This window comes from Chinchilla lanigera, unplaced genomic scaffold (genome assembly GCF_000276665.1).
Source record: "Chinchilla lanigera isolate Chin_1 unplaced genomic scaffold, ChiLan1.0 scaffold00019, whole genome shotgun sequence".
Taxonomy (NCBI): Eukaryota; Metazoa; Chordata; class Mammalia; order Rodentia; family Chinchillidae; genus Chinchilla; species Chinchilla lanigera.
Genome location: NW_004955420.1, coordinates 25,357,057 through 25,371,172, shown reverse-complemented (window position 1 = coordinate 25,371,172; position 14,116 = coordinate 25,357,057). Strand labels below are relative to the sequence as shown.

The 14,116-nt window shown below is 53.5% G+C and overlaps 1 pseudogene; it reads right to left on the bottom strand.

Annotated features, from left to right (window-relative positions):
• Positions 1-6,684, bottom strand: part of LOC102006253 — a 12,084-nt pseudogene extending 5,400 nt beyond the window's left edge.
• Between the last annotated feature and the right edge of the window lie 7,432 nt (positions 6,685-14,116).

The window sequence follows — 14,116 nt, the reverse complement described above, 5'->3', positions numbered from 1 at the left end:
GGTGTGACACAGCACGGGGTCTCCGTCCCGGGTTTCCCAGGCTGCGCTGCATCCCCCGGGAGCACGAGGCAGCACCTATGGGGCCCCGGGCTGTTGTGGATGTCACAGGGCCCCTCATCTCAGCCCCGGGCAGCCTCCTCAGCCTGGGGCTTCAGCCTCAGAGGGCACAGCGAACTCAGGGCAGGCCCGCGGGGGTCTAGGGGGCGCGGCTACTCGCAACTGCAGAGCCCAGGAAGCCCAGACGCAGATGTGCCGCGGCCCCCAGGGACCCTGGACCCTGCTTCTGCAGGACGGCTTGTCCCCTCCAGCCCTGGCCCTCCCTCTGCCACTCCAGGCTGTCTCACCTGTACCCACAGTCCAGCCCACATCCCTGCTCAAGCTCCAACCTGGTGTCCACAGGGCAGCAGGTGCTGCTGTGTCCACAGGACACACAGAAGGTCCAGATGGCCTCCTCTGGGCCTTACCTGCAGGCGATGATTTGTCGCCCCTCCACTCAGTGACTGCGCATTAGAAACTGAGATCTCATGATGAACTCTGGCTTTTCTCTTTCACCCATGAGCTCAAACACTTTTCTCAAGATTTTGCATCTTAGCACATCTGCGAGGTTTTCAAGAATTGCAATCATCATCTTACTGCGGTAAACTAGAATATATGGCCACAGCATTTCTCATCTCCACCTATAAAGAAATCGAATTCATTTCTCATCTCACCGAACCTGAGCTGCCCGTAGGCCCCGCTTGAACTCACAGAACAGGCAGAAGGGAGCTGGGCCCCTTCTGAACCTAGGCATTGAGGCTCTGGCACATTCTGAATCCACCTGCTATAGCCTATCAGAGGAGGTGAGGCCTTTGCAGAAAAAGAGGCTCCGCTGCCTAGACCCCAGATACCTACCTGCTCAGCACATCAGCGGGGCCATCTGGGTCAGCCTGACCCTCAGGGAAACGCCACACACATGGACTGGCAGCAGGACACAGCTGAATCCTGTGGTGTCCAGCAGTTCTGTCTGATAGAGTCATAGCCAGCACTGATAGAACACCCGGCTCCCAGGGGAAATACCAGCTTGGTTTCTCAAAGTCTGTGTTCACAACATTCCCACTAACGAGCTAGCCTTCACCATGTCTGACACGTGCCTCTGTAAGACACCTCCGTGTGCCTGTAGTGCCAGGATGCTGTGCTCACGAGGAGAACACTGAAATTGTGCCTGTGTGAAGCTGCTCCAATGGGCCGCTCCAAACACACCTGTTTTCTCCTTGAGGCATACACAGCCTTCCTGCACTTGGGAGCACCAGAAGGCAGTTCGGCAGGACTCCTAGGACGCTTAGAAACTGCAGATCACCAGCAAAACACAAAAACTGCAAAGCCAGTAGCAGTAAAGAGATGGCAAGGAGGACACTAGATGACAAGTGGCAGGGTTGTGGTTTGTGTCTGGGTGTCCCCCCCGCAAAGCCTCATGCGGCCATGGGGCAGGCTTTTAGAGTTTGATTGCTTATGGGTGTGAGAGCTGCACCCGCCCTGGGGTGGATAGTTTGCATATATAAGGGAGAGGAAGAGAGTGCTTCTGGCCATTCTGCCCTGGTGTGTGCTTGTTGCTTTGCTGTGTTCTGCCCCCATCAGCTGTAGCCCTCTGCCATGTGCCACTATGCCTTGTAATCTGCCAAGTATGGACTGAAACCTCCATAAACTGTAATCAAAATAAACCTTTCCTTCCTTCATTTTGGGTGTAAAGTATTTTGTCCCAGCAACGAGAGAAAAGTAACCAAGACAGGCAGCTAAAGGAAACAGGCAAAGCATCAGACGTTTGGGCCCAATGACCCACAAATGGGCCAGATATCCCCAGGTTTCCACAGCTCCATGTGCTTCCATGATGACCCCCAAAACACTGAAATGTCAGGCTCCTGTTACACATTTTCTGCTCCTCACCCATGCATTTCTCAAGCCATGTCTCCTGGTCTCTTTGGAGGGCAAGGGTGTTTGAAGACCATTGTGTGGGCACGAGAAATGCTCAGAGATCTATGTCACTGGCTGTGGAGGATGACATTCTTTACTTTATCTTTCAAGGCATTACCTATTGGGGACTTCGGCCCTGACCAAGCCATATGAGTGATTCTGGAGGAAATCTAGCAAAAGCACTAATGTAAAAGGAAATGATAGCAGGACCTGTGTCCCTGTGGAAAGCAGCAGGACAACACTAGATGCTTTGCTGAGATATAACTGAAGAAATAACATGATGGCTATCTAAGTCAAGTCTTATTGCTGTGATAATTGAGTTGTATTTTCCTCTCCAACCCTGTTCATTATTCCTCCCATTGCCCCCGTTGCTGCTTTTTGTTTGTATCCCAATAAAAGGCTAAGAAGGATGGTAATACATACAGGCTTCAGTCCAACTGGCTGCAGCCCCCTGATCTCATAACTTTCTCACTCTTGTTTTTCTTTTAATTCATGGGCACCTCCTTCTCAGGACCTGTCAACCCCAACAGAAACGCAATAAATACCAACAACCGGCCCCATCAAGAATGAGCTTGGGTTGAGCTTGGGTCCGTTAGTTGGTTCAGTGTTTTGTTTTGTTTTCTTAAATTCCTAGGCCCAGTGGTTTTTTTGTTTTGTTTTGTTTTGTTTTTTTGCCAGGCAGGCACTTGTGCCACTGAGCTACATCCCTGGCCCTAGGCCCAGTGTTTTCACAAGAATTCATTGCTTGTCACTCAGGCCTCTCCTCCTGGAGTAATGGCTCTGCTGCAGACTACAGTTATATCTGGCCAAAAAGGCCCTCACCAAAGGGTCCTCCTCATGACAGCCTACAGCACTGGCCCACAAGTGGGCAGGAGACAAGAGCTAAGGCTGATCGGCAGCCACACCCGGGGGCTCGGAGACACTTGTCCGAAAGGGGGAAGAAGGGATCCACAGGCACAAGAGCATGCGCACACGGACACACGGAGCGAGCCTGCCCCGTCCTCCACATGCCCAGCCTTTAGCTCTCGGGGGAACGCCGGGCCACAACCGACACTGGCAGCAAGGAGCAGAACACAGTGTGTTAGTGCACCAAGCCCTGGCCACTTTCCTCGCACTCCCTGCTCCGGACTACAGAGGCCGCTAACCCGAGGCACCACTGCAGGCTGGTGGCTACATCACGCGGGTGGCTACCTCAGGATCGCAGGCAGCAGGACCCAGCAGCTCAGGACACACAGCCGACCCAAACATGGACAGACAGCCCCCTCCTCACTGTCTCTTCCTGGGTTTCATGGAGACCAAAAGTAACTTCCCTAGCTAAAAGGGAAAGCTGCATTTGACAGATCAACCAAGCAGGGACAACCCAGCCAAGCAGAGATGCAGACACACGGGGCACTGTCCAAATATTTATTCAGTTCACTCTGAAGTCTCCACACTCCAAAGCCACCGAACATAACTTGGGGTGCTCCTGAACACAGCTGCAAGGACTGTGCAAGGGGGAGCTGGTGTGCCCTAAGCTGTCTCCTGACACAGGGACACACCTTAGGGTGCAGGGCACCTCTGCCAGCCCCATGTGGAATCCCAGCCTGGCACCTGTGCAGGGACCTGGAGACGCCTGCTTCTCACTCTCACCAGTCGCCCAGCTGGATGACCTCACTCACGCTCAGGGCACAGCCTGACACATGGCCAGGTCCAGGGCTTGCTCCATGGCTGGGGACGTCTCTGCTTGCAGGCGTTCTCCAACATGTCCATCCCGGCGTCACCAGGCTCCCCCCGGCAGGATGCTGGGCCTTTACCGGGCCTCACCCCGTTCCCTCAGGCATAGCACAGCCTGGTGTGCACATGGTAGAAGCGGTGACCAGTACTCAGGGCCAGGACCCTTTGCAGGCCCAGTCTCCCTGCTCTGTACCACTGTGGACTCCCCCAGGGTGATGGCTCAAACCAGAACTTGAACACAGGGCACTGGAAGAGAAGCAGGACAGACAGGAGGCCTAGGGGGAGATGCCGGCCCACCAGAGAGAAGGCAGGGGGACCACCGGGTCACCAGGATGCCAGGTGCAGCAGCAGACACAGGCGTGGCATGAGGAGGCCTGCCGTGTCCCAGCGTATAGACTGACTCATTTGTCTCACCATCCAGTCCTTGTAGAAAGTGACATCTGTATAGACTCCTGGAAGTCCTCTGTGTCCACAGCCAACGCCCCAGCTCACAATGCCCGCCTGCATTTCATTAACTCCACAGACAAGGGGGCCCCCAGGGTCTCCCTGTGGAGAGGGAAAAGAACAAACTCTAGGAACAGAATTGGTGTCAGGCAGGCTGAACATGGGGCACACACGGGGCTTCCCCAGAAGCCAGCCACTGGGGGGCTCTGTGACTATGAGGAGATGTCCAAAGGGAACCTTATTAACAAATAAAAATTGTCTCTCTATTCAAACGTTCTCTTTTCCGGGCCAGGGCTATAGCTCAGTGGCATAAGCGCCTGCCTGGCAAGTGCAAGGTCCCGAGTTCGATTCCCAGTACCAAAAAAAAAAGTTCTCTTTTCCAAAGAACTCAACATAAACCAAGATAATGGACCCGAGGCAATGGGATGACAAGGACTAAACTGCTCACCCAAGTGCACTACGTGTGCCGAGGAAGGGGCTCTAAACAGGAATCCGAGCTCCTCCCCACTGATATCCACCGCCTTCCTGCACAGGGAATCTGCTGGACCAGTGCAGCGGGCTACGCCCTGGGGGCCATGGATCCAGGCTAGCCCAGGAGAGTCCTGCCCACTTGTCCTCCAGTCCCCATCTCTTACATATGGGGAAGGCTATGGGTAAAGGATAAACAAGGCCCTGCTGCCTGGAACCATGGGCCTTTGAGGCGACAAGTGCAGCGCAGTTCACCAAGGGGCCCCTGCACTGACCTGGCAGGCGTCCTTCCTTCGCCATAAGCACAAAGTCCACCTTCACTGACCACATTAACGAACACCTGCAAAACTTCCTGCAAGTCCTCACTGCATTTCTTAAGGTCAGCTATGTTCACCTCAGCCTCTTGAAGCTGAGTTGGTAGGTTACCTGGCAGGTCTATACAAAGAGAATTTAGGGATGAGCAGATTTGTGTGACTTCGACAGGATGAGAATGGCTGCGTGACCTGCTTGGGTCTCAGTACAGTGTCTGCCCAGAGGTGGATCCTTTTCTCATTGGCGCCTCTCCCTATCTGAGCCTGGAGGAAGTGGTCCCCTGCCTGCCTTTCATGTAGGAGAGTAGTAAACTCTAAACCAAGACAGCAGAAATGAGAGCAGCCCAGGGGAGGAAGCAAGTTTGGCCAGTCTGATAACAACGACCAAGCATGTGTCACCAAGTATAGCTAGTATGGTTGATAGGGTGTCCTGAGTATCAGGGCAGTTCTTTACTGTCCAGAGCAGGGTTACAGACCCAGAACCCAGTGGTGCCCCAAAGCAAGCAAATGAAGAGAAGATCCCAAGAGTACCACTGAGAGGTATCTGGCGTCTTCTGACAAACCGGAAGTGCCCTGTCTACCTAGGCAGTTGTTGCCAGGGAGGGTCAGCTTCAACTGGGTGACAGCTCATCACCCCAAGCTAAATGCACCCTACATACATTCCACCAAGCTGGGACTCGGATCCCCAGGCCTGAGAAACCAATCCAAATTCCTATGCAGTTATTCAGCAGCTCCCTACACCCTGCTAGAAAACCTGCCTCCCCTCAGCTGGGGACCGCGCCCAGGCCACTGGGTAGCCTCCTCCCAGACATGGGATCTCCTCTGCGTGGCTTCCTGTCTCACCGACTTCACGTGGTTTGCCCCATCCGGTCACCCAGCATGTTGTACCAACTTCTAACTGGAAGGACTTGGTGGGGAGGCACACCGGCTGGATGTGCGTGGAGTAATTCACAGGGAAGGACAGCAGCACCAGGGCGATGTCATTAAAGACTGCTCCCAAGATCACGTATTCTTGGTGGATAACGATGTCTCTGACCGGGACCACAACAGCTGTTGGGGCCTCATGCTTCAGGTGTGTGTCTCCCAGCTTCACGGTGTAGTCCAGAGTGCTGCAGAGGGAGCCTGAGGTCTACACACCTCCCCTGCCACCTGTCCTGTGCCACCGACCTGGATCATCATCACCCCCCCACTCCGTCCTCTGCCCTCCGGGCCTCCTCCTCTCCTGCGCCCCCACACTGGCTGGTGGTTCCCCTGGGAACAGGTTAGAAATGCAAATGCTCGGGACTCACCCCACCTGGAGCTGGCACCAAATCCAGCTGATGAGGAAGAGGACCCTCTGGGACCAGTCCCTGGTGACTAAAGGGTCCAAGCCAGGTCCACAAACACTCACGTGACTATGCAGTGTGCTGTGGTCATCACCCACCGGCTGCTGAGGGAGCCCCCACAGAGGTGTGTGCCCTCGGCCTGAGGCTGACTGGCCAGAGCCACCTCCGCTCCGCTGCCGGCTCTCCCCCGACTACCCTCCTCTGACCACAGGCTGCGGCAGATCAGTGAATGGACAGGGTTCAGGGTGCTAAGGCCGCGTCCCCTTCCCAGGGAGGCCCAGGCCATCTCTGGGTCCCTAAGACACCTCCTAGTACCGGCCCCACAGGCCAGGCTCCCTGAGCCCATGCCCTGCCAGAGCACCCTCAGGAGCAGGGACAGGGACCTCACCTTTGGGAAAGACCCTTGGTTCCATGATCACCGTGGGTGTGGTCATCAAGGATTTAGAGGAAAGGGGGTCACGCAGGGCAGGAGACATCTCGCCGTGTCTGAGGTCCTCTCCCACCTGGGGACTGAGAAGCAACAGCCAGATGAGCAGTGGCAGGGAGCCAGCGACCCACAACGCCGTGGCACCTCGAGGCCTTGTGTCGTCATCTGTGTGCCCCGTGTCACCCCCTCTTGGCAGCCCACACTCACCTGGGTTTGGATGAGGCAAGAAGAGGGCCTCACTGGCAGGTGACTGCGCCCCCTAGGGGAGGGGCCCTGTGCTCATTTGTGCTCCCAGCTCCCAGGTCTCCAGGCCCAGCCTCCCGACCCCTGGCGTCCCCCAGGAAGCCTCTGGCTCTAACTGGCGCAGGTCTTTCCCAAAGCTTCCTCTCCTGCCCAGCCAGCTCTGCCAGCCCTGCTTTCTGGGCATGTACACATGCACAGGGACCGCCAATCAGCACTGTGGGCTATGCCTCCCATCAGCACTCTGGGAGGCTGAAGTGGGAGGATCCCAAGTTCAGGCCTAGCTCCGGGCAATTTGAGGATTTAAGGAGACCCGGTTTCAACATAAAAATGTCTTTAGGGGCTGGGTTCAATCCCGTCTTAGAAAGTGCAAGAAAAAGAAAAGCAAACCAACCCTCAAGGCTATAAAATTAACACACACCAGAAGACAAGACGCTAAAAAGTCAGCACAGCCTTCCAAGCCCCTGCAGTCAGCAGAGATACCAAGATCCCAGAGGCCAGAGGAAAAGGCTTGTTAACATCAAGTCCACTGAGGAGGGGAGCGATCTGCCCAGCTCTAAAGCCGAAGGAGGAGCTTTCTCAGACGATACGGGGCACATTCTGAGTGGTAAGGAACAAACCACACGAGTACAACTAAGTGACCTCCGTGAGCAGAGTAACAACCACACCCTGGAAGACAGAGGTTTAGGATGTCTTTATGAACCTTAAGAATGTAGCTCAGCAGCACAAGCGCCTGCCTGGCAAGCACAAGGTCATGAGTTCGATTCCCGGTTCCAAAAGAAAAATTAAAAGCAAATAATACAATAAAACCTGACATCCCATTAAAAAGAAAAAAAAAGAATTTATTCGTGGGGACATCTCTGCCTACAGATGTTCTCCAACATATCAAGGTATCACCAGGCTCCCCTGGAAGGATGCTGGGCTTCTGGCTAGGCCTCACTTCCTTCCCTCAGGTACAGCACAGCCTGGTGTATGTGTGGTAGAAGCAGTGACCAGGCCCCTTTGCAGGCCCAGTCTCTGCTCTGTTCCATGTGGGGTCCCCAGGGGCATTGGGTCAACTGGAACTTGAACACAGGGCACTGGAAGGGAAGGGCTCAGAGGAGAGTCCTAAGGGGAGACTGGGAACCAGCAGGGAGCAGGCCAAGTGAAGCAGCAAATACATGGTGGGATGAGCAACACCACTGGATGCAAAGAAGCCGCCTGCTTCACTACAGTGATCAACCACTTGCAGTAGAACCCAGGGTCAGTGCATACCCCAGGGTGTCCTCTCGGCCACAGCCGGCTCCCAGCTCACACCACCCATCTGCACGCATGTTTTGTTAAGTTGAGAGACCACACCCTGTCCAGTCTCCCTCCACAGAGAGAAAAAAACAAATAGCAGGAGGTTACCATCGAGCACCTCAGAGAGAAAACAGGGCCTCCCTTTCAGAAGCACGGCCCAACACCTCCTCCAACCCCTCCTCCACTCCCGGCCCCTGCTTGTGCCTCGATGACACTTCTGAGATGACAAGAACAGGTCCTTAGCCCTGGGACCTCTCAGCCACTGTCCATGCTACTTCCTGAGGTTTGCTGTTCCCTACATGCTCTTCTCTTCCCTAGAAAAGTGCTCATCCGCTAGTACCTGGCCCCAAGGCTCCTCCTCTGGGGTGCAGATGGTGCAGAAGGCAGAGCACAGGCCCAGGAGTCACGGAGGTGCTCACAAGGGCACTGTGACTGTGACTTGGGTGCCCCCTTCCACATCTGGATAGGAGGCGGGCAACTGGGTCACAGGTTTGTAACTCAGGGAACAGAGATAATAAGGGTTGGTTTTTTTGGGGGGGGTGCATGCCACACAGGAGAACTCAGCCACTGCGACACAGATGGCAGTGACCACCCGCTTTCAACACCCTGTGCTGCCCCAGATAGTGGGGGTTGTTGCCTTAGAAGCACGGGCCAGGCCAGCACAGACCAAGGGTCTTCAGGAAGGGGAGACTAAGAAGCCAGGAAATAACTCAGGACTGAGCCTAAGACAGACCTGTGGACTGACCTGACCAACTCCTTTCTTTGGTCCTGTTAGCTGCAGTCCACCCCTTTCAGGACCAGCTTCCCAGTGGATGAAGTGCCTGCCGGAGCCTCCTGTGCACTCCTCAGAGTGGATGAGTTGTTGGCCCACCTCCTGCAGTGTCTGGGCCAGAAGCCCTTCTGCTGGAGGAGATCAGTAGTGTGCACATCTGCACTAGCAGCCAGCCGCCCTCAAGCACCCAGCATCCCTCTAAAGAAGGCAGGGTGGCGAGTATTGTCCTTATTTGACCCAAGAGGAAACCATTGTCCAAAACCAACATGGGAGAGGGTGGTGTAAAAGCAAGACCAATACAGGAGAAGGAAAAATTGTTCAGACGAGGGAGCAGCAAGGCTGTATCAGCCTGAGAAACAACAACCAGCCGTGTGCCATTCTGTGAATCTGTAAGAATAATGACAGGATTTCCTGCGCATCAGTAAAGCGTGTTTACATCTAGAACAGGACCACAGGCTCTTGGACAGTGATCTGGCTTAGAGCTAAATCGTCCCCAAAGTCTCTATGTGCAAAAAGTGATTGGATCATGGGGCACTATACTTACCAGTGGATCCACCCATTGATAAGTTCATGGCTGAACCTTCTATTAGAAGGTAACACCTGCTTGGAAGTGGATCACTTGGAGGGTGACCTGGAAACATATATCCTTATCCTTTTTTCCTCCTTCTCTCTCTACTTCCTAGCTGTGATGGTAGGACCAACTGTCCTCCTCCATGCCCTTCTTCCATGCTCTTTCTACCAGGGAGCCAGCCAACCATGGATTGGACCCTCTGGAATCTGTGAGCCAAAAAACCCTGTCTTCCTTTAAATCGGGGGTGTTGGGTATTGTATCTCAATAATAAGAAAATGACTACTGCAGACAGTGCCAGGATCTGGCACCAGATCCAGCCTCTTCCCATGGGAGGAGGTCATGCAGTCTCCCTAGCAGAGGTCTTCTGACTCTGTCCACATGTCCAGAATCAGAGATCTCCCTACCCACCATGGCGGGTGCTTTTGGGGAGAAGCACTTCTGAATGGCAGACAGTTCACCACCCCCTGAGGAGAAATCCTCCTGGAGAGAACCCCATAGTCTCTGGCTGTCCCCAGGGAACCTAAAAATATCCAAACGTACCCAGCACAGTGCCCCATAAATTTGCCAAAGGAGACTTGGATGCTATACTTCTCTTGGCTGAATAACCAGCCTCTAAGAGAGAGGACTTTCCTAAATGACTGTCATCAAATGTTACTGTTGCAACAAATTCCTCAATACAATTTCTGGGGTCTTCCCAGCCAACCAAGAGCCACTACCCTGACTGCTGCTAAACTTCTCTTATCCACCAGCCAGGTAGCCCCCTCCCTCCCTTCAGCCTTCCTCTTCACCCCAGGCACACAGCTGCTCCCCTGTGCCAGAGTTCACTCCCGGCCTCCATGTCTTACTGCCTTCCTTGGTTTTGCTCTATCTGGTCACCCAGCCCCTGCTCCCCACTTTCACCCGGGCAGGTCTGGAGAGAGACACAGATGAGGTGGATGGAGGAGGTGAAACTCACAGGGTAGAGGAGCTGGAGAAGAGCAAGGTCATCCTCCATGGTGGCCGCTGTTGAGAATTCAGGATGGGTGATGATGTTCTGGGTGAGGATCACCACACTCATGCTTACTTTGTGGATACTGCAGTCTCCTGTCTTGACACTGTACCAGAACTGGCGGCAGGAGAGAGAAACCCGGCCATCATCCCTGTGTCCTTTGCCCTGCAGGCCTCCTAACCATGGGCCAAAGTGAATCTGGCACCTTTGGGGCACTACCTGACTGTACTGGCCACTTTCCCACCGCAGGGACACGATACTCCACATGGCCTACCTTACCGCACCACCCTCTCTGCTACCCGGTCTCCATCACCAGAGGCTCATTGCCTTCATCTCTTCCAAAGTGGTTTTTCTAGTAAGGACACCACCCCTGCCGAGCCCCTCCCCTTTCCACTGTGTTGGGTCTAGTTTTTGACTCTTTGCAGGGTAGTGGGAGCAGGGGGTGTATGAGAACCCTAGGATTCTGGGGCCCCTCATTTGAAGATGCAGTAAGCTGTGGTCAGCACCAGGAGAGACCCTCTACAGACGTGCCTGAGCCTGATCCTTGACAGGTTCCTGCCCAGGTATGAATTGCTGAATTACCATAGTGGTGGTGGTCTAACATGGCTAAAGCCCCAAACAACAGCTTATCTTCCCAATGACCAACCTCCTTTTTTTCTCCTCCCCTCAGCCTGGAGTACAACTTCCTCTTGCCCTTCCCGGGCACACAAAGAAACCCCTAATCAGCTCCTGATGCGTCACTAAGCCTGCCCTTAAGCTCCGCTCCTAGCCAGAGTCTTTATAAACCTCAGCTGCCTGGGTTAGCCCCAGAGGAGTCTGTTACTGGACGCTGCCCTCTCCTCTCCACACCATGTCCGGAGTAAAGGCCTTGTTTCTCTTCTTTGGGTCTTCTCTGCGCCAGAAGCCTAACAATCCTCAGGCTCACCTGCCCGTGCCACTTGGGGAGAGAACAGAGTCACCCCTGTGTCACCTGCACGCCCAAGGACACCCAGGGACAGGGGACACATGCCCTCTCAGCCCGATTGAACCCCACCCTTATTAGGTCACCTCTCAGCAGCACCTCCAAGTACAGGGGCGATGATCTGCGACCAGACCAGCAGCCAGACCAGCTGTCACAGCCTCGCGTCACCCCCTTGCGACGGCCTGTGGGGACCACAACCAGGCCATCCTGGAGCAGAGGCTCCCTCAGAGTGGGAAATGTGGCCTTCTTGGTCCCCTTGGTGCCCCTCAGACCCTCGTTCCAGACGTGTCTTGCCCTGGGGACCATGGGGTTGGGGACGATTGAAGAGGGGCATTTGGGATCTGTCCTCCAGAACCTTCCTTAACGAGTTCAGCCACCAGATCTAGATTTGGAGCCAGACATGTCACCCAGAAGGCCCCAAGAGGTTCCCCAAGAAAGCTGAAGAAACTGGACAGATGTCACCCAAAGAATAAATCTCCTGACTCATGTAGTAGAGAATGAATTTTCAGAACTAAAAAAAAAAAAAAAAAAGCCCGGCTAAGGGTTGTGAGTTCAGGCCCAGCCGGACCTACAAAGCTGGAGCGTGTCTCCAAAAACAGCCCCCGACAAAAGAAAAGAATCTTCAGGGCTAGTCAGTAGGTGGCACAGAAAAGACTTACTAGGTAGAATTTTGAAAGTACACCCCCAAGGAAAGGAAGTATGTACCCTCAAAAGGGAGAGAAGAACGGGGTGGCCTCAGCTGGGTATATTTATGGGGACTGCGGGTGGAGCTGTGTGGAATTTGGGAATCCTTGGACAGAGGGGATTCAATTTACAGATGAATGGTGAAGGAGGGGGCCTGATGGCCCGTCTTAAAGTGACAGCTAGCACAGTGACAGAGCTAGCCCACCCACAGGAAAAGGCCCATCTCACTGGCAGAAACCACACTCTACAGGTCAAAAAGGTCTATTTGCACATAAAAGGCAATGTCCAAGGCTTATTGTGTCTTTAAGAACCTTAAGAAATTTTTACAAGGTTTATGTCTTGAAGCTACAGTTTTCATTAAAAATACTTTTAAATTACAATTTTCCTTGTCTAGGGGCTGGGGATTTAGCTCAGCTGCAAAGCACCTGCCTGGCAAGTGCAAGGTCGTGAGTTCGATTCCCCGTACCAGAAGAAAAGACAAAAAAAAAAGTTTTCCTTGTCTCCTAGTCTACCTATCTTTATTTCAGTCTTCTGAGCGCCAGTCCTACCTACACACGTGGGACTTCAAACACTTCACCTGGACTCTTTGAAACTGGGACCTCAGCCCTGTTATGGTTGATACATTGTGTCAACTTGGGGAGTCTAGAGGTTTGGCTAAGTGACTCAGCAGGAAGCCAAGGTGCTTACTTTGTATACATCCTGAGCCTGTGGAAGAGGAGCGCATGGAGATTATGTGAGAGCTACACGCCCCCTCAGGTGGGGGTAGCCTGTTTACAATGTAAGGGAGGGAAAGAGGCTGCTTGCCGCCATTCCTCCCCTTTTGCTCTGGCTGTTTGCTGTTCAGCTGCCATTTCCCGCTTTGCTCTTGTTGCTTTGCTACCTTCTGCCTCAGAGCCAGCCAAGTATGGACTGAAACCTCCACAAACTGTAAGCTAAATAAACCTTTCCTTCCTTCATTTTGGGCATTGGGTATTTTGTCTCAGCAACGAGAGAAAAGTAACCAAGACAAGCCCTAAACCATATATGCACTTAGCCTCCCCTCCAGATAGCTGCTGATATCACTCCAGTGTCAGCCTGCCTGTGAACTATAGAGAGTAGCAGCTCACATAAAGGAGCAGGCTGCTCTTCTGTCTAAAGTTAGCCGCACCAGGGACGCCCATGAGTCCATCCCTCTTGTCCGCTGTGTCCCTAAGTCTGTGACGGTGGCTCTTCCTTTTGTGTCCATTGCCCAGGTGCATCTGCCAGGCCTCCCCAGCCTCTCTGAGTGTCACTGTCCCTGTGGAAGTTGGGGGACCCTGCAGCCACCACCCCTGACTTGAAGAGTGCTCCAGTTTTCCAAGATCAGAGGTCAACCACTACTACATCTTTTGAGCTCCCTGGTTCGTGTTCTGTGTCTGGGTGAAGGAGACATTCTCTAGGGCACCCCTGGAGGCAGAGGGTGGCCCAGCAGGTCAAATGTCAAGATCCACTCTGGTATTCCCCCTTCTAACTCTCTGCCTTCCTTTTCCTACTTTAAACAAGGAACTTCTCATGTATTACATTTGGTGGCCAAGTGTGGGCCACCGTGTGACTCGGGTTTAAAACAACCATGTAAACGTGTATAGGGATGACAGTGTTTTAGGCAGCTGAGTTAGATAGAAATATTACAGGCAGTCAGACAGGGCCCGGCCCTCAAAGGAGCCAGTGCAGAAGATGGGATACCTTACAAATGGAGAGATGGGCACTTCTACTGTGGGCCAGACCTCAAGACAAAAGATGAAACAAATGCGCGCACATACTTCCCTGGGGGTGGACATCAGGGATTGATATTCTAAATAGGTAACCATCACCCTGAAAAAGCCAGGAAAAGTCATCAACCCAAGCCCTACAGGAAAGGCCCCAGTTCTGTATTCAATGCCTGCTTGCTACATGACTCGCTTCCCCATTTGCTCTTGTTTAATCAATTTTACCTGAACAATTATACATGTCATCTTATTGGCTGACC